This window comes from Dioscorea cayenensis, chromosome 17 (genome assembly GCF_009730915.1).
Source record: "Dioscorea cayenensis subsp. rotundata cultivar TDr96_F1 chromosome 17, TDr96_F1_v2_PseudoChromosome.rev07_lg8_w22 25.fasta, whole genome shotgun sequence".
Taxonomy (NCBI): domain Eukaryota; kingdom Viridiplantae; phylum Streptophyta; class Magnoliopsida; order Dioscoreales; family Dioscoreaceae; genus Dioscorea; species Dioscorea cayenensis.
The window spans coordinates 6,491,809-6,513,278 of NC_052487.1; the positions used below are offsets into that span (position 1 = coordinate 6,491,809).

General features: G+C 42.1%; 3 non-coding genes across 3 annotated transcripts; 2 read left to right on the top strand and 1 right to left on the bottom strand.

Annotated features, from left to right (window-relative positions):
• The first annotated feature begins 423 nt into the window (after positions 1-423).
• LOC120281573 lies at positions 424-528 on the top strand. The gene has a single exon (XR_005542710.1). It is a non-coding gene; the product is annotated as a small nucleolar RNA R71 (small nucleolar RNA).
• A 5,415-nt stretch (positions 529-5,943) lies between these two features.
• Positions 5,944-6,050, top strand: LOC120281430. Its single transcript, XR_005542569.1, has one exon. It is a non-coding gene; the product is annotated as a small nucleolar RNA R71 (small nucleolar RNA).
• Positions 6,051-11,285: 5,235 nt separating this feature from the next.
• On the bottom strand, positions 11,286-11,391 carry LOC120281517. Its single transcript, XR_005542656.1, has one exon. It is a non-coding gene; the product is annotated as a small nucleolar RNA R71 (small nucleolar RNA).
• Positions 11,392-21,470: the final 10,079 nt, after the last annotated feature.

Here is a 21,470-nt window from a genome sequence, read left to right on the forward strand (position 1 = left end):
TATAAGTCGAGTGTAAGGATTCCCTTGTGGCCTTTGTCCCCCAATATAATCAACATTCTCAACTGAGGTGACGGAGGAACTAGCAATTGGACAATGAGCAACTCCATGCCCTCCGCCACAAGTACTACAACTCATCACCGACTCTGTCTTCGAGCTACTCCCCATGTGCAAATCTAACTTTTGAGACAAAACATCAACCTTTCTGCAAGAGCATCATTAGCACTGACTTTATATATTCGGCACCTTTTTGTGCTGCACCTTTTGAGGCCCAATGAGACTCATTGCTTGCCATCAATTCAAGTAGTTGCTCGGGCTTTGTCGGGGTACTTATTGCTAAGGGATCCACCCGCTGCGGCATCAATTAATTGACGGGTTGCATAGTTTAACCCGTTGTAGATGATCTAAACTCGCATCCAAGAAGCAAAGCCATGGTGGGGACATCTTCGGAGAAGATCCTTGAATCTCTCATAAGCTACAAAAAGTGTTTCGACTCCCTTGTTTGAATGCAGAAATTTCTTGCCTTAGCTTCGCCGCTTTGCTAGGAGGAAAATACCTTCCCAAGAATTTTTCCACCATATCCTTCCATGTTTTGATTGATCCCGGCGGTAAGGATGTAAGCCAACGGTACGCTCCATCTCTCAAATTGAAAGGGAACAATCGTAGTCGATCGCATCGTCAGTCACCCCGTTTATCTTAAAGGTAGAACAAATTTGAAGAGAACAGGCGAGATGATCATGGGCATCTTCATTTGCAAGACCATTAAATTGAACTGAATTTTGGATCATGCCGATGGTGCTTGCCTTGATCTCAAAATTATTTGTGGCGATGGATGGAGCTCGCACACTAAATTCTTCACCCGTGAATTGCGGCCTTTCATACTCGGAAAAAGTACGTCTTTCTTCGGCCATGATTTCAGATTCTCTGTCCTTAATCTCAATGCTTCTTTCCCTAGTGCTTTCACTCACTTCTCTAAGCCTTCGATGCAAGGTTCTCTCGATTTCACTGTCTTGTGCAACTATATTTGATGGATTTGCGCGTGTCATGCACAGTACCTTGCAAAGTAAATAAAAATAAAGGAAGTTAAGCTCAAAAGAAATAAAACAAATGAAAAGAAGAAATGCAAGAAAAGAAAAATGGTTAGAGCAATAAGCTAGAAGTTTCCTAGAATTTCTTAAGTTCCCCGGCAACGCTGCCAAAAACTTGTTTGTACGCTCACCCGCAAGTGTACGGGGTCGCCAAGTAATACCTCAGGCGAGGGCCCAAGGATCGTATTACTCCTCCATCACTTACTTTCTAACCTTACAATTGAAACATGGTGTTACTCTAATATGTGCAACAATATAAATAAGAATACAAGTGTACCAGTCCCATAATAAGCAAGGAAATCGCAAGAGCAATAATAATAAGAATAGGCCTCGAGATGAGGATTCCCAAGAGAGGTTCACCAGATGGATGGATGCAAAAGAATAGATGGCATGGGTGATTTAGACCGACGGACCTCAACAATAGTTCAACCCCGATTTCACGGTAGTCAAACCCTAATCCCATACAAATGATGACAAGGATTTCTCCTTAATCAAATTCCTACGATTGCATTAAGAACATGGAGATCGCGCAACAAGGACGCACTTAACCTAAGTTTATCCTCATGGTTCGGAGGGGCAACCAACATCCAATTTCTCGGCATGTTGGTTAAGGATCTCCCCTTTTAGCTCAAAAGTGATCCAGTACACGTGAGTAGGTCATGTCTACGTGTACAACTCAAGTAAGAACTAAGGATTTCTCCGCATTATAGTTCTAGGCATGAAACAACATGAGCTAAAACCACAAATCACACCAATGCATTACAAATAAAAAGTGAAGCATCCAAAATACATGATGAACCCCCAAGGTTCACCTACATCCGGTGGCCTTTGGGGGTCTAGTGTGCCATCACACAAATAAATATCTCAAACACAACAAAAGCAAGAAGTAAATGCATAAATGGCACTCCCTAGTCCGAATGATGAAGAGGAGGAAAAATGCCGGCCGAATGACGCTTCTTCTAGCCCAAAAAGGTGCCGAATGCTTCTCCTCCCTTGATGATGAAGCTTCCCCTTGAAGTTCAAACCCTTCATCTTCCCAAGCTTCAAGCCAAAATCTCCTCAAGAATATGATGTCTTCGTTTTCTCCTTCTTCCCAAGTGGTGGCTGCCAAGAACCCTCAAAAATGTCTCCCGAAGTCCTCACTCAAAGTCCCCTTTTTCTTTCCCCAAAGATACTCTTTATATCCCTCCTCATTCACTCCAAGATCCATCAATCCCGAGGTGGTATACTGGCTCAATGAGGACCTCATTGAGGTCCTCATTGACACTGTTCGGGGTAAGAAAACTCCTCATATGCACTCCCAATAGTATCCACACTGGCTCAATGAGCACCTCATTGAGCTAGTATGCCTTCAATCAATCAACTTCCTCTTCGCTACAGTGATCATCCCGGGCTCTATACCGGGCAGCATTGAGGCCGTATGCCATGATTCGATTTCTGCCTTGAAAACTCTCCATGTGCTACGGGTGGAAGCTACGATTAGTACGTGTTACGAGTACCACCGCTCATGATTCCCCATCTGCATTATTTTTCTACAGAGAATACGCTATAGTACCGTGACTCGGTTTTTCTTCTCTTTTTCACCCAAATTGTATCTTCGTGTCCTCCATGGCGTCTCCGTGCCCTATAAAGCAAATAATACATGATTAAGCGCATAACGGGCATCAATTATAATAAAAAAATACATGCTAGAAGCTACGAATACATATATAGAAATATGTACATTTAGACACTTATCAAATATCCCCACACCTAAGCATTGCTTGTCCCCAAGCAAACACATCATAAAACAAAGATAATGATAAGTGGCTAAATGTATTACCTCTGGCTCAAATAAATACAAGACTCTACAAGCATTGGAAAATGATAAATAGATAATGAGCTTGAAGAAAAGCACTAGATCTACTTCCCAAAGAGATTTGGAGATGATTTAGAGCATTATCTAGTGAGATCCGACCATGGAGGAAGAGCTCATGGAGGCTAAGGTTTGGTTGGACAAGAAGAACAATGAAGAGAGAGAAGAGGGGACAAGGTCACATGCAAAAGGAGGGATCCATACGGCCTCAATGAGTTCCTCATTGAGGCCGTATGCCCTAGTGTAATGTTGCTGGAATTTCTTGAGGACCTCAATGAGGAGCTCATTAAGGCCATGAGAGGTAGGGAAAAGTTGCTGGAATTTCTTGAGGACCTCAATGAGGAGCTCATTAAGGCCATGAGAGGTAGGGAAAAGTTGCTGGAATTTCTTGAGGACCTCAATGAGGAGCTCATTGAGGCCGTGAGAGGTAGTGCGAACTTGCTGGAATTTCTTGAGGACCTCAATGAGGAGCTCATTGAGGCCGTGAGAGGTAGTGCGAACTTGCTGGAATTTCTTGAGGACCTCAATGAGGAGCTCATTGAGGCCGTATGGCTTCTAAAAACAAGTTGTAAAGTCATCTTAGCTTCTCCAAACACATGGCCATGGCTACAATATGTTCTAAAATCATCTCTGACATAAAATAATGGTTCAAATGCTCGATCTAATGCATGAAATGATGACCAAATCAAGTGTTACTCCACAATAAAATCAAGTAAGCAACCATATGAACAATGATCATGATGAACAAAATAGTTAGGGTATGGACTTATTCAAATTCACAACTCTAAGAAAATACATAAAATGACAAGAACATGAACATGAAGAACAACCAAATATGAAAATAAACCCCCGAATGCTTCGGTTGCCTCCCAAGAAGCGCTTGTTTAACGTCACGAGCCTGACGTACCTTCTCACTTACCTTACGGGGGCTCGAACAACTTGAAATTTCCCCCGGTCATCTTTGAATTGTTGTTGTTATTTCCCGATAAATTCAAGGACATCAATGAATAAACATCACATTTTTCATGAGCAAAAGGAGGTGAAGATTGTACCTTCTCTTCTTGGGATGTTTGATGAGAACGAGTAATACCTTTCTTCTTCTTTCCCCGCACCTCCCTTCAAATTTTCTTCAACATTGAATCTTTCTTTCCTTTCCCTTTGGCATTGGTACACATAACCTTCTCTTTTGGTTTCTTCAAATTAGGACTTGGAAGAGGATAGTGGGGTTCTTCTTCATCTTCATTTCCTAGCTCTTCCAAATACTCATCCAATGGGTTTAATGACAACACCTCCTGTACACAATTAGAAATTAAAAGTTCAGCTTCATTGACAAAATAAAGCATGTCATCATGGTCTAAAGAGTGTTTCATGGCCGCCGGTAGAGTGTACACCGATTCTTCCTCACCAACTCTTAATGTTAACTTTCCTCCTTTGAGGTCAATTAGGGCACCGGAGGTAGTGAGGAATGGCCGACCAAGAATCAATGGTGTCTCCACATCTTCATTAATATCCATGATGACAAAATCCACAGGAAACACAAATTTGTCTACCGGACAATCACATCTTCGACAATTCCATGAGGCTTCCTTGTTGATCGATCCGCCAATTGTAAAAATCATTCTCATGGGTCTAAGCTCATCAAGACCAAGTTTCGAATACATGGTATAGGGCATAACATTAATGCTTGCCCCCGAGTCCGCTAGGGCATTTTCTTGAACTCCACCCTCGAGTACACATGGGATTATAAAGCTTCCCGGATCCTTCAATTTTTGTGGGAGCTTTTTCTCCAAAATGGCCGAGTAATTTCCCGTAAGTGCAACTGTGCCCTCTTCTTCCAACTTTCTCTTGTTTGTTAGCAATTCTTTCAAAAACTTGGCATACTTGGGCATTTGAGTTAAAGCTTCCACTATTGGGATGTTTATGTGGAGTTGCTTGAAGATGTTGATAAATTTTCTGAATTGAGCATCCTCCTTATCTTGTTTCAATCTAGCCGGATAGGGAATTGGAGGTTTGTATTCAGACGGCTTAGATGAACACTTTTTTGGACTTTCCTTTTCTTCAATTTGCTTGATTGATTCAATAACTTCCTCCACGGTGTTAGGGTCTTCCACTTCGGCTACCCTAGTTTCCTTGACACTTGGGTCAACTCCGACCCTTGTCTCAACTTGTTTCCCACTTCTAAGGGCGATGGCCTTCAAGTGTTCTCTTGGGTTCTCCTCAGTGTTGCTAGGAAGACTACCTGAAGGTCGCTCAGAATTTGTTTTAGCCAGCTGCCCCACTTGGTGTTCAAGGGACTGCACTGAGGCTTTGAGGTTCCGCAAAATGGAGCCAATTTCACTAAACTGTCCGGTATGTTGAGCAAGCTGAGCATTCACCTTACTGAACTGAGTATCCATACTACTAGTTATGCTGTTGAATCTTGATTCGGTGTTAATCATGAACTTGGCAAGTACATCTTCAGTAGTGAACCTCTTCTCTAGCACTGGTTGTTGCATTTGGGGACCTTGTGGAGGTGGTGCAGCTTTTTGTTATTGCCCCTGATTCCATGAAACGTTTGGGTGGTATTTCCACCCCGGATTATAAGTCGAGCTGTAAGGATTCCCTTGTGGCCTTTGTCCCCCAATATAATCAACATTCTCAACTGAGGTGACGGAGGAACTAGCAATTGGACAATGAGCAACTCCATGCCCTCCGCCACAAGTACTACAACTCATCACCGACTCTGTCTTCGAGCTACTCCCCATGTGCAAATCTAACTTTTGAGACAAAACATCAACCTTTGCTGCAAGAGCATCATTAGCACTGACTTTATATATTCTGGCACCTTTTTGTGCTGCACCTTTTGAGGCCCAATGAGACTCATTGCTTGCCATCAATTCAAGTAGTTGCTCGGCTTTGTCGGGGTACTTATTGCTAAGGGATCCACCCGCTGCGGCATCAATTAATTGACGGGTTGCATAGTTTAACCCGTTGTAGATGATCTAAACTCGCATCCAAGAAGCAAAGCCATGGTGGGGGCATCTTCGGAGAAGATCCTTGAATCTCTCATAAGCTACAAAAAGTGTTTCTGACTCCCCTTGTTTGAATGCAGAAATTTCTTGCCTTAGCTTCGCCGCTTTGCTAGGAGGAAAATACCTTCCCAAGAATTTTTCCACCATATCCTTCCATGTTTTGATTGATCCCGGCGGTAAGGATGTAAGCCAACGGTACGCTCCATCTCTCAAATTGAAAGGGAACAATCGTAGTCGATCGCATCGTCAGTCACCCCGTTTATCTTAAAGGTAGAACAAATTTGAAGAGAACAGGCGAGATGATCATGGGCATCTTCATTTGCAAGACCATTAAATTGAACTGAATTTTGGATCATGCCGATGGTGCTTGCCTTGATCTCAAAATTATTTGTGGCGATGGATGGAGCTCGCACACTAAATTCTTCACCCGTGAATTGCGGCCTTTCATACTCGGAAAAAGTACGTCTTTCTTCGGCCATGATTTCAGATTCTATGTCCTTAATCTCAATGCTTCTTTCCCTAGTGCTTTCACTCACTTCTCTAAGCCTTCGATGCAAGGTTCTCTCGATTTCACTGTCTTGTGCAACTATATTTGATGGATTTGCGCGTGTCATGCACAGTACCTTGCAAAGTAAATAAAAATAAAGGAAGTTAAGCTCAAAAGAAATAAAACAAATGAAAAGAAGAAATGCAAGAAAAGAAAAATGGTTAGAGCAATAAGCTAGAAGTTTCCTAGAATTTCTTAAGTTCCCCGCAACGCCGCTAAAAAAACTTGTTTGTACGCTCACCCGCAAGTGTACTGGGGTCGCCAAGTAATACCTCAGGCGAGGGCCCAAGGATCGTATTACTCCTCCATCACTTACTTTCTAACCTTACAATTGAAACATGGTGTTACTCTAATATGTGCAACAATATAAATAAGAATACAAGTGTACCAGTCCCATAATAAGCAAGGAAATCGCAAGAGCAATAATAATAAGAATAGGCCTCGGGATGAGGATTCCCAAGAGAGGTTCACCAGATGGATGGATGCAAAAGAATAGATGGCATGGGTGATTTAGACCGACGGACCTCAACAATAGTTCAACCCCGATTTCACGGTAGTCAAACCCTAATCCCATACAAATGATGACAAGGATTTCTCCTTAATTAAATTCCTACGATTGCATTAAGAACATGGAGATCGCGCAACAAGGACGCACTTAACCTAAGTTTATCCTCATGGTTCGGAGGGGCAACCAACATCCAATTTCTCGGCATGTTGGTTAAGGATCTCCCCTTTTAGCTCAAAAGTGATCTAGTACATGTGAGTTGGTCACGTCTACGTGTACAACTCAAGTAAGAACTAAGGATTTCTCCGCATTATAGTTCTAGGCATGAAACAACATGAGCTAAACCACAAATCACACCAATGCATTCCAAATAAAAGTGAAGCATCCAAAATACATGATGAACCCCCCAAGGTTTACCTACATCCGGTGGCCTTGGGGGTCTAGTGTGCCATCACACAAATAAATGTCTCAAACACAACAAAAGCAAGAAGTAAATGCATAAATGACACTCCCTAGTCCGAATGATGAAGAGGAGGAAGAATGCCTGCCGAATGACGCTTCTTCTAGCCCAAAAGGTGCCAAATGCTTCTCCTCCCTTGATGATGAAGCTTCCCCTTGAAGTTTAAACCCTTGATCTTCCCAAGCTTCAAGCCAAAATCTCCTCAAGAATATGATGTCTTCATTTTCTCCTTCTTCCCAAGTGGTGGCTGCCAAGAACCCTCAAAATGTCACCCAGAAGTCCTCACTCAAAGTCCCCTTTTCTTTCCCCGAAGATGCTCTTTATATCCCTCCTCATTCACTCCAAGATCCATCAATCCCGAGGTGGTATACTGGCTCAATGACGACCTAATTGAGCTCCTCATTGGCACTGTTCGGGGTAAGAAAACTCCTCATATGCACTCCCAATAGTATCCACACTGGCTCAATGAGCACCTCATTGAGCCAGTATGCCTTCAATCAATCAACTTCCTCTTCGCTACAGTGATCATCCTGGGCTCTATTCCGGGCAGCATTGAGGCCATATGCCGTGATTCGATTTCTGCCTTGAAAACTCTCCATGTGCTATAGTGGAAGCTACAGTGTCTGTGTTACAGTACCACTGCTACAGTACTCCATCTGTAGTATTTTCTACAGGGAATACGCTACAGTACCGTGATCTGGTTTTCTTCTCTTTTTCACCCAAATTGTATCTTCGTGTCCTCCATGGCGTCTCCGTGCGCTACAAAGCAAATAATACATGATTAAGCGCATAACGGGCATCAATTATAATAAAAATTCATGATAGAAGCTACGAATACATATATAGAAATACATACATTTAGACCCTTATCAATGTGCTATCCCAAGAGGCGCGACTTCTCTTTAAGACCTATTCGCGTTTCTTTGTCTTTTCACTCCTAAACACTCAAAAGATGTTTCTTTTCACTCTCCCGACCCCTCACCATCTATATATAAAGATCTAGGGTTGTTCGCCGACCATATTCAAGGTTCTCATCTTCACTTCGTCGGTAAGCCCTCTTTCTCTATTTCTTTCGCCATACTTGATTTTATTTGATTAAATTGGTGATTGTTGCTTCATTTGAATGTTAAAATGATTGTTGCGTGTTTTAGAGTGAGTTTTGGGTGGATTTTTTTATATATTTGTAGATTTTTGCATAGTGGCCATGCGGCTTTCATGCTTAGTGAATCCACACGAGCGTGTGGAATTTCCACACGCCCTTGTGGATTTCTACAGTGTTGTTTTGTGAGTTTATTTGATCAATTCTCATTTCAATTCTTACAGATATGTGATAAGTGCTTGTGTGATAAGAATGTGAAGTGTTCTTTCCTTATGATGAGCATTACTTTTATTAGGTTTTAGCACTAATATGTGTGCATTTATGTTACTTTCATGCATATAGGATTGTGAAGACGAATGTCAGAGAAAGAAGCCAATGTAGATTGTGAATGCACCATTTGGAGGAAATCTTGAGAAGAATCAAACGCGAACACATAAGTTGGGTTCAAGATGCGAGAATGTGTGCCAACCTCTTTGTATTCAAGCTAGCACAATGATTTGGAGGTAGTCCCATTCAAGTATTCCGGCTTGTGCATGTATAGCAAGATCATTACCAATGTGGCCAGTTATTGAAAAAGCAAAGCGATCAATGACATAAACGTGTGCCCGTTTGTGTTACCTCAATGAAAATATGGATTCAGGAGTGTTTTTGGCTGGCACAGTAGCAGGGTACCGCAGCAAAACACTGTAGCAGGTACTATTCACAATCGGCCGAAAAATGCAATTTTCAAAGAATCCACACAGGCGTGTGGAAATTGTCCATGACCGTGCAGAATTTCCACAAGCCCGTATGATGAATCCACAGCGGCGTGCAGATGCACGATTCCAGCACTATTTAAGGCCGATTTCAGCCCCGATTTCAGGATTCTTTTCTCCATCTTTTACCCAACTTTAGAGAGAGCTGGGGCTAGTATTTTGGGAGGTATTAGCAAGGGATTTGGAAAGGTTCTACGTCTTTGACATCACGCTTCATTTGAAAGAAGGTTAATGGGAGAGCTTTCATCGGCACCAATCCCGCGAGGTGTATCCTAGGCCGGACAAAGGGACCGTTGGAAGAGTCGAGGCTTCTCCACAAAACCATCATCATGACTATCGAGGGGGTTTTCTATGGATTACTTGCTTTTACATTCGATTTCATTGTTGATTGTAACTAGATCCATACAGAGCTAAACCCCCTAGTGGGTAGTTGGATTTGTGAACCCTAGGATGTATTCGTTTCATTAAACCTTTCTATTATGCTTTCATTAATTGATCTTTTAATTGAGTTCCAATCTTAAATGCTTGATTGAATGAATACTCACTTAGAGTGACACTAGGGTTTAGAGTTCTTATTGGTAACCCTTGTGAGTGAGTGACACACCACGAGAGTTAGTCAAAGCTAGATTGGAGAGAGTTAAGAGGGTGAGTCGAGAGGTAGCGGAGCGTCCCCTTTCCCATCCGGTGTGATTTGCCCTATCTCTATTGTCTCGAGATCTTTGTGGTTATAGTAGAGTGTACGGGCTAAGGGATGACCTTCCGCTAAGGCTTAGTTGTAGAGGCAACAGAGTGAAGCGTTGAAGTGATTTTAGCACCTAGGTCAATTTCTAGGAAAGGGGTTTATCACTTGGAATCCCTAGAATTCATTGTGATTCTATACGAGTGCGAGGTGTTGACATTATTGAATTTCTTCTCCGGGACATGTATAAAGTTAGGCATGGTTGACCTTAGATTTGGGACCATGTATTGACGAATCTCCAAGACTCATTATTGCATTAGTTAGGAAGCATAATAGAGGGTTTTACAGTTGAAACGATTGTCTTAGGTGGAACAATATCCGAGTACCCCATTCATATCAATTGCCTTACCTCCCCTTTACTTGTGCTTCTCTTTCTTATCTCTTTTACTTTTGATTCTATTACATCTTGTCAATTAAATCACTATTCATCTTCACTTAGTTAACAAACAATTTATGCATTTTTATTCCCTACTCCCTGTGGATACGATACCCACTCACCTGGGATTTTATTACTCGACAAACCCGTGCACTTGCGGGATATACGCAAGGGAGGTTATCAAGTTTTTGGCGCCGTTACCGGGGAGTATTCATTTAGAGATACTTTGCACTTTGTTTTCTTAGCTATTCATTCATTCATTCTACTTCACATCTTTTTTCTCTATCATCGTTCTGATTTGTTTTCTTTTTATTAGTGTATCTCTAGGTTATGACCCGAGGGATTCCTTCGATATTAATTGAAGGAGATCCTGAACTTGAACGTACACTCAAATGAAGGGGAAAAGAACCTATGCAAGAACCGCCTAATCAAGCTGAAATAGAAGTTGAGCGGTCAGATAATATGGCAGAATAGAATGAGCAATAGAGGATACTTTCTGATTATGCTAGACCCTAAGTTTTGGGCACACAATCGAGTATTGTGCGATCCCTGATTACAACTATGAACTTTGAGCTAAAGCAGGCATTCATCCAAATGATTCACTAGTCAACACAGTTCAATGGTTTGGCGGATGAGGATCCAAATGACCATATAGAAAACTTCTTGGAAGTTTGTGATATGCTGAAGATTAACAGTGTATCAGATGATGCTATTAGATTAAGTGCTTTCCCATACTCTCTCAACGGAAGAGCCAAGCGGTGGCTTCATTCTTTGCCCAAGGCCTCCATCATGACTTAGAATGAGATGGTCGAAGCTTTTCTTGCTAGATACTTTCCTTTGGGGAAGTCGGCCAAGCTTCGTAATAAGATATCATCGTTTGTACAAATGGAGTTGGAATCACTGTTTGAGACATAGGAGCGCTTCAAGGATCTTTTGAGAAGGTGCCCATAGCACAAATTTCCCGAATGGATGATTATTCAAACTTTCTACAATGGGTTAAATCCGAGTACAAGGTAATTGCTAGATGTCGCCGCAGGAGGTACAATGGGGAGTAAACCCCCAGAAGAAGCCCGACAGTTAGTGGAAGACATGGCAATCAACAGTTATCAGTGGAATGCACGGGAAAGGAAAAAGGTGGCTGGGTACCATGAAATAGATGCAGTAACTTCATTGGCGGCTCAAGTGGAATCGTTGAGTAAGAAGTTAGACCTTCTAACTTCTAATAGAGCGGCGGCCATGACTACTTGCACCGGATGCGGTGGAGGACATGCTTCCTCTGATTTCCCGATCCATATTGGTGATGCATCTTTGGTGGAGAAAGTTGACTTTGTGAGTAATGCAATGAGGAACCAAGAGAATCCATATAGCAACACCTACAATCTGGGTTAGAAGAGTCATCCCAATTTCTCGTGGAGCAACCAAGGACCACAAATGGCCATAGCACCAGCGGGTTTCCAACAACACCAAGCCCCAAACATGAAGAATCGAGTTTCAGACTTGGAGACCCAAATGACCTATTTAAAGAAGGCCTTGACTAGAGTTGTGCAATCGTCAGATACAAGGTTTCAGTCAGTCAAGGCTACACTTTGCAACCACACCGCTTCTTTGTATAATTTTAAGAATCAAGTGGGGCAAAATGCGAAGTCTCTATTGGAGAGACCACAAGGAAGCTTGCTAAGTAATACCGAGACCAATCCTAGAGAGCATGTGAAGGCGATCACTTTGACAAGTGGTCGTGAGGTTGAGGGTAGGCTTCCGAGTGAGAAGCCCAATGTAGACACACCCGTGGTCATAGAGGTTGAGGAGGGAGCAAGCAAAGAGAAGAAGGTGGCATCCTCACCTTTCAAGCCAAGAATCCCTTATCCCTCTAGATTGAAGAATGACCAAGGGGATGAACAGTACAAGAAGTTCCTGAGTTTGTTCAAGCAACTCCACATCAATATTCCCTTTGTTGAGGCATTGTCCCAAATGCCTAAGTATGCCAAATTCTTGAATTACTTGTTGACTAACAAGAGGAAAATGGAGGAGAGTGCCTCAGTGATCTTGGATGCCTCTTGCTCGGTAGTTTTGTAAAAGAATATGGCGAACAAGAAGAAAGACCCAGGGCCAGTATCAACGTCATGCTATATTCTTTTTTTCAGAAGCTAGGCTAGGGAGAGCCTAGGCCCACTCGAATGACATTTCAACTAGTGGACCGAATGGTGAGACATCCGAGGGGCATCATTGAAGACGTGCTTGTCAAGGTGGACAACTACATAATTCTTGTAGACCTTGTAGTATTGGATGTCGATGAGGATGCGGATGTACCTTTGATACTTGGGAGGCCATTCTTGCACACTTCCAAGGCACTGATCAACATGGGCGACAGGGAGTTGACACTGAGGGTTGGAGATGATAAGCTCACATACCGCCTCGCCGAAGCCATGCAACATTCTCTTGACTTTGATGATACTCTTTACTTTCTTGACACTACTGATGAGATTATTGATGAATATATGCAGGAAATGTTCAATCCGGACCCGTACGAGGGTTTGTTCGACCAAGAGGTAGACAATGAAGAGGTAATGATGCTTGGTCCAAAGGAAGAAGTACCATCTACTCCGGGGATCATGAAGAAGGTGCTCCAAAAGATGAAAAGGGTGAGGAGACGCCTCCTGAAATACCCCAAGGTTGTTAGGGATGTACGTGAATCGAACAAGTTGGATAAATCCTTGCTAGGTGGTACCAAGCCCAATAACTCCTTCTCTACCTTCAAGAGACTTTGCTCATCATGCTTTCAAGCTATGGGTAAGAGAGCAACCTTCATCTATGAACCCCCGTGAGGTAAGACAAGGTACGCCAAGCTTAGTGATGTTAAACAAGCGCTTCTTGGGAGGCAACCCAAGAGTTTAGTGTTTTCTTAGTTTCTAGTTTAGTGTTTGCATGAATAAAGTGTTGACTGTTGGTGTCTTAATTTTTAGATGCTTTTGCTGTGTGTTTCCTTGTGGATTTTTTATGTCATCGTGCGCTTACATGTTAATTTGGCGATGTTTTGGTCGTGCGAGGTAGTTTCTCATGTTTTTCACTAGTATCTCTTGCATAATAGGGCAGGCTCTGAGTGTGTATACATGTTCAGAAATTTTTTGCAGAGCCTGCAGAGTTTTCTAAGCTATCCAGAGAAAACGCACTGGCGTGTGGAAATTCCATACGCCCGCGAATTTGTACAGTGAGCTCGTCCAGAGAAGGCACAGGCGTGCGTCTTCCTGCAGAGACTCAGCAATTTTTGCACGGGCGACCTTGTGACACCCGCACGCCCGTGTGTAATTTTTGCACTGGCGTGCGTCTTCCTGCAGAGACTCAGTAATTTTTCCCGAGAGCACGCACGGGCGTGGACTCGCCCCTGTGGATGAACCTGCGATAAACACACGGGCGTGGATATTTTCCCCATGCCCATGTGGATCTCTACAGAAGAGCTCTCCTCCATCCTGAGAAGACACAGGGGCGTGCGTTCGCCCTAGTGAGTTGGACCTGTAAATGTCCATGCCCGTACGGAATTTCCACAAGGGCATGAGAAACACTTAGATGATTTTCTCGGTTAGACAGAGAAGCCACACGGGCGAGTGGCTGCCCCTGTGGGCCGGGCGCACGGGTGTGGGTATTTTCCGCACGCCCGTATAGATGCATTCAGAGACATAGAGTGGCATCCAGAGAGTGCACAGGGCGTGTGTCTGTCCCTGTGAGTCTCTGTGGTGAAGGTGCACTGGCGTGGGTAATTTCCGCACGCCCGTGTGGATGCGCAGAATTCCAAGGGATGCGAGTTTTTCTTTAAAATCTTCTTAAATTCTCTTCTTGTTCACCTCCAATCACTAGAAGATCGACTTTGATCAGTCTCCTGGTCCACATATCGCTTGTTTAGAGGGTTTTTCTTCAATTTCTGTTCCGATTTTTGAAGTTTTCACACCTATTTCATTGGTAAACCTTTTACCCTCTCTTCTATTCACTATTTCTTGTTTTTAGTGGATTCAAAGTGTTGATTTACAACAATTTATATTCTATGGTGGCTTATGCATGTTTAGAAAGTGTTTAGATGTGGTTTTAAGGTGTATTTTTGGAACATTGACGTGCAATCCTGCGGTTTTCACGCCGCACAGACCCACACCGGCGTGGGTAATTTCCACAGGCCCGTGTGGAATTCTACAGTATGGTTTTCTGAGCCTCTTTGATCATTTCTCGTCAATTTTTACAGATATGGCACCTCGTGCAAAGAAGCATGAAGTTAAGCATCTCAGAGAGACCCCACCTGAGCTAGCACACATGGAATTCTCGAATCCCGAGCATCAGGCTCGATTTGAGAGATTATCAGCACTCGGTTTTGGTCAGTCTCGCTTTGTGGATTTGAGTGTGCTAAGAGAGATTCACTAGGGTGACGAGCTAATTGATGAGATTGATGAGATGCTAGCAGTGGGAAGCTGGAGAAGATTACTGACGATCCATGAGCCAACTTTCCGCGCATTGACACTAGAGGTGTTGGCGTCCTTTGAGTTTAATCAGCCGTATGGGAGATTTGACACCATGGATGCTATTCAGTTCCCAGTATTTGGACATCTATTTTGCATGAGTGTCACTGAGTTCTCGATTCTCATGGGCTTATACCACGAGATGTATACAGGTACAGAGGAGTATGGACACTTGCCGACGGATTTCCCGGGTACATTGACTCCATAGCAAGTTTACGGAGTTTTATGTGGACATGGGCAGTATGAACAAGGAGTGTCTTAGGCCACCAGCCAATCCCAGTTGAGCTACAGATATTTGCACTCGGTCCTCAGCAGGTTTGTGTCTGGTTGAGGTGACAACATAGCTGTTTTGAGCAAGTAGTACTTACTGTATTTATACTCTATGGTCCGTAATGTGGCGATTCACTTGGGGCACATTGCGGCAGACGTTTTAAGGCACCAGGGCCAGTTTGAGTGAGTTAGAGTATTATTCACTGGTTCTTACGTCACCAGACTCATCTTAGGGATGGGTTTGTTGGACGCTATACAAGGTGCTGAAAGGACGGTCGTGCCACCCTCGATGGGTTCGTCTGGGATTTGAGACGATCAAGATGATGCGGTTGGTGCATAGATCTGGCCCTGGAGCATACATTATAGCTACAGCCACCCTAGAGATGGCGTGTCTTGTCATCGTACTTTAGCTATTAGAGCGAGATGCGTCCTCACTTTTCATCAAGAGACCGAGGACTCCTCTAGCATCATCACCTCCTGATCCTCATGTACCTTTTGAGTATCAAGCAGTAGCAGCAGAGCCAGAACACAACACCGATACTTGACTTTATTTTCATCGTCTTTATTACTTATGCATTTTATTTTGGACTTGTATACTCAGAAAGGACTTTCCTTCTTAGTCTATTTTCATTTTGTTGTCTTAACTTGTATTCATTACTTTATCTTTTATATACTCGAGTTGTTTTTTTTTTATTGAGCTTCACTGAACCCCCTCGTGTATGCATGCAGATGGTCTTATCAGTATGGGAATTGAGAGCTTGTCATGGACACGGCCAAGGTACTTCGGCACTTGGCCGTGTGTGCTTCACAACATGTTGGAACATCACTCCCAAGGATTTAACTCCATCAAATGCAACACTAGGATTCAGGGGAGTATTGTTTTGATTGCTTCTTCCACATATGTTCTTGATTGATATACATTATGAGTGAGCTTGCATGTGTACATTGGGGACAATGTACATCTTAAGTGTAGAGGGGAGTTTCATAGTGTACATGTCTTCTAAATTAATTTTGATTGATATACATGCTCACATAGCCAATGGCGGTTCACCCTAGTTGCAATGATTGTATTCTTGAGTTTAGGAGAATTTTTAACATTGAATGTTCTCATGCTCTAGTTATTGCTTGAATTTCTATGAATTTTTGCCCGATTGACACTCGTTGCACTACTCACTCTTTAAACTATTTTGGAAACTCAAGTTTGATGTTGAAGGGACTAGTTATAGTTGTTTCTTTTGTTAATTTTGAATGAAGAAAAAAGAGAAAAAAATAGTTTTATTATTTAATTGTGCTTGATGGGTGGAAAGAGCTACCACCTATGAAGTATGAAGCTACTCTCATAAGTCGGATACTAGTTATGCCTAATGAGAGAAAGAGCTATCTCATAGGATGAGTGAAAGCTACCACTCCGGTAGAAAGAGCTACCAACTCGAAAGTGTGAAAGCCACCATAGCGGCCGCTTTGGAAATGGCTACCATAGAGGATGTGTGAAGCTACTACTATCTTCTTAACTTTTTGTTACTTTTTGTAGATAAATAAGTCCCTTATACTTAGAACTTTGAGGAATATATTTTGGGTTGACTTTAGTGAGTTTACACACACTTACACAATTTCAGGTTTGTTGTACTTTTTGATTCAAGTTTTTAACTAGAGCATTGATTTTTCATATTTAGTGTTGAAATTTCCCTTACTTGTAGAATGCTCTCTTTGGATGTTTTGGTGAACCTAAGGCCAAGTACTTCCAATTTTTCCTTCGTTTATGCTTCAATGTTTTAGTTTTTTGCTTGAGGACAAGCAAAAGCTTAAGTGTGGGAGAGTTTGATAAATGCTTGTGTGATAAGAATGCTAAGTGTTCTTTCCTTATGATGAGCATTACTTTTATCAGGTTTTAGTGCTAATATGTGTGCATTTATGTTACTTTCATGCATATAGCGTTGTGAAGCCGAATGTTAGAAAAAGAAGCCAATGTAGATCGTGAATGCACCATTTGAAGGAAATCTTGAGAAGAATCAAACTCGTAGACATAAGGTGGGTTCAAGATGTGAGAATGTGTGTCAACCTCTTTGTATTCAAGCTAGCACAATAATTTGGAGGGGCACAAAGACAGTTACATTCAAGTATTCTGGCTTGTGCATGTATAGCAAGATCTTCACCAATGTGGCCGGTTATTGAAGAACTAAGTGATCTACGACGTAAACGTGTCCCCGTTTACGTTACCTCGATGAAAACATGGATTCAGGAGTGTTTCGGGCCGGCACAGTAGCAGGGTGTTGTAGCAATTCATTGTAGCAGGTACTGTTCACAGCTGGCCGAAAAAAGTGATTTCCAGAGAATCCACACGGCCGTGTGAAAATTGTCCACGCCCATGCAGAAATTAGACAGGCCCGTGTGGTGAATCCACAGGGGCGTGTGAATGCCCGATTCCAGCCCTATTTAAAGCCGATTACAGCCCCGATTTCAGAATTCATTTCTCCATCTTTTCCTAAACTTGAGAGAGTGCTACAGCTAGGGTTTTGGGAGGTATTGGCAAGGGATTTGGAAAGGTTCTACAGCTTCGACATAGCACTCCATTTGGAAGAAGGTTAGTGGGAGAGCTTTCGTCGGCACCGATCCGGCGAGGTGTATCCTAGGCCGGACAAAGGGACCCTTGGAAGAGTTGAGGCTTCTCCATAAGACTATCGTCATGACTATCGAAGGGGTTTCCTATGAATTACTTGTTTTTACATTCAATTTCATTGTTGACTGTAACTAGCTCCATGGAGAGCTAAACCCCCTAGTGGGTAATTGGATTTGTGAACCCTAGGATGTATTCGTTTCATTAAACCTTTTTATTATGCTTTTATTAATTGATGTGTTAATTGAGTTCCAATCTTGAATGCTTGATTGAATGAATACTCCCTTAGAGTGACACTAGGGTTGAGAGTTCTTATTGGTAACCCTTGTGAATGAGTGACACATCACGAGAGTTAGACAAAGTTAGATTGGAGAGGGTCGAGAGGGTGAGTCAAGAGGTATCAGAGCGCCCCTTTCCCCTGCGGTGTGATTTATCCTACCTCTATTTCCTCGAGTTCTTTGTGGTTATAGTAGAGTGAATGGGCTAACGGATGACCTTCCGCTAAGGCTTAGTTGCAGAGGCAGCAGCATGAAGCGTTGAAGTGAGTTTAGCACCTAGGGCTTAATTGTGGCTAGGGACCTCTCACCGGGACCAAAGTGTTAAGTCTATTTCTAGGAAGAGGGTTTATCAATTGGAATACCTAGAACTCATTGCGATTCTATTCGAGTGCGAGATGTTGAGATTGTTTGATTTCTCCTCCGGGACATATATAGAGTTAGGCATGGTTGGCCTTATATTTGGGACCATGTATTGAAGGATCTCCATGACTCATTATTGCATTAGTTAGGAAGCATAATAGAGGGTTTTGCACTTGAAACGATTGTCCTAGATGGAATAATATCCGAGTACCCCATTCATATCGATTGCCTTACCACCCTTTTACTTGTTCTTCTCATTCTCGTCTCTTTTACTTTTGTTTCTATTACATATTATCAACAAAATCACTATTCATCTTCACTTAGTTAAGATAAAATTTAAGTATTTTTATTCCCTACTCCCTGTGGATACGATACGCACTCACCTGGGATTTTATTACTCGACAAACCCGTGCACTTGCGGGATACACGCAAGGGGCATTGTCATGTTTTTAGCATCGTTGCCGGGGAGTAGGTGTTTAGAGATAATTTGCACTTTATTTTCTTAGCTATTCATTCAATTATTCTATTTCACATCTTCTTTTTCTATCATTGTTCTAATTTGTTTTCTTTCTTTTGGTGCAGCTCGAGGTTATGACCCGAGGGAAATGCAGTTAGCTGATAATATGGCCGATGAGGTCGAGAAGCTGTTGTCGATGAACAGTTTTCGCCAATTGTTGACTATTCGTGACCCTGCCATCCGTATGTTGACGTTAGAGATACTGGCGTCATTCGAGTTAAACCGGTATTATTCTAGTTTTGACAGCATAGGTGCTATACAGTTTAGAGCCTTCGGACAGTATGACAGCATATTCACTCTGTATCAGTGGTATTGCTATACAGTTTGGAGCCTTCGGACAGTATGACACCTAGAGTTAAACCGGTATTATTCTAGTTTTGACAGCAAAGGTGCTATACCATTGTTTTCATTGCATATATTACCATGCTTTTCATGATTACTGTACATTGGGGACAATGTACAACTCTAGGTGTGGGCATGGGTGTATTGTATGTATTAGGGTTATTGTTTGCATGCTAGTGTTACCCATGATGGCTTATTCATTATTGTAAGACTTTTCTAGCATGGATTAATGATTGATTTGAGTTACATATTTGTTGTTGTACTCTATTGAATCTTGTCTCACCTCTAGTATTGTCTTGTGCACTAAATCTTTTTTTGATGGCCTAGGAATAGCCAACTTGACTACTCTAACTCTCTTGTATGCTTAACTCACAACTTTGAGTATTTTATCTTAGAGTACTAAGTTATGTCATTCAAAGAACTCTTAAGAACTTCTGAGTCTCGTTGAGCTAACCCAAGTGTTGTGGCATGTAGAGTAGTCTGAAGACGTGATCTAGGGTGAATGTGAAAAAGAAAATTAAAAAAAGAAAATAATAAAAAAAATAATAATAAATAATAATAAAAAAATGAAAAAAAATGAAAAGAGAAAAAGAAAAAAAAATGAGTCTATGTTAGTATTCCTCTGCCAATGAAGCATGAATGCGTCTATGTAGACTGTAATCGAGTAGTTGGGTGGCTCTTGTGCCTAACCAGCATGTGCACCCTCCAGAAAGATTTTTTGGTGCAGTTTATGTTAGTCGGACTTGAAAAAAGAAAAAAAAATGAACTGAAAATAAAAACCCTACTGATCTTGTTGACTACCTACTAGAGGCTTTGAGAAGGAAAGGGAGTTAGCTCACGTTTAGGACTTAGAAGGATCTTACTTGTTCATTGGAGTAGCACTTAGCATTTTAAGACTTAGCACTCTTACCTGTGGATTGATTAGCATCTAGAGCTATACTGATTGAAGTTAGTAGGCTAGACCAGGTCAGGGCAGATGAAATACAAGGTTCACACACATGGCACAGACATATAGGAAGTGAGACAAGATCTTTTTGTTGTGCTTAATTTGTAACTCATTATCTATTTATCATTTTCCAATGCTCATAGAGTCATGTATTTATTTGAGCCGGAGGTAATACATTTAGCCACTTATCATTATCTTTATTTTTCATGATGTGTTTGCTTGGGGACAAGCAAATGCTTAGGTGTGGGGATATTTGATAAGTGTCTAAATGTATATATTTTAGTATATGTATTTGTTGCTTCTAGCATGTACTTTTATAAGAATTGATGCCTGTTTTATGCTTAATCGTGTATTATTTGCTTTGCAGGGCACAAAAACACCACAAAGGACACGAAGATACCATTTGGGCGGAAAAGAGAAGAAAAACTAGGTCGTAGTACTGTAGCATATTCACTCTGTATCAGTGGTACTATAGCACCAACATTGTAGGAATATCACTATAGCTTCCACTATAGCACCTGGAAAGTTTTCAAGACAGGAATTGAATCATGGCATACTGCCTCAATGCTGCCTGGTATGGAGCCCGGGATGATCACTGTAGATATAGAAGAAGATGATTTGCTTGAAGGCATACTGGCTCAATGATGTGCTCATTGAGCCAGTATAGACACTATTCTGAGAGCATTTGTGGCGTTTGCCTACCCCAAATAGTCTCAATAAGGGGCTCAATAAGGACCTCATTGAGCCAGTATACAACCTCAATAAGCTCCTCATTGAGCCGGTATACCACCAGTGTAGAGCCAGATTTGAGGGGGTTATGGGGGTATATGAGGGCATTTGAGAGACCATTCTTAGTGAGTTCTTCTTGGCCTCTTGGGCCACCGCCACCAAACATCCTTGAGGCCTTCCGGCCATCTTCTGCAAACGATCCTTGTGGGGAACGAGCACACATCATCACCAAGAGGGAGAGGAGCATAGGAGAAGGAGTTGGAGTGAAGATCTAAGCCACCATTGCATCACCATTCAAAGCTTCATCGATTCAAGGAGATCAAGACCGTAGAGGGAGTTTTCTTGCTTCTTTATTGTCTTTCTTTTCCTTGTATGTTGTATAAGTATCCCTTGTCATAAGGGATTAACTTATTGTTGTGTTTGGATTTGGATGAACCCTAGGGTTAATCTTGTATATGAACTTGGAATGTTGTTCTTCATTGAATT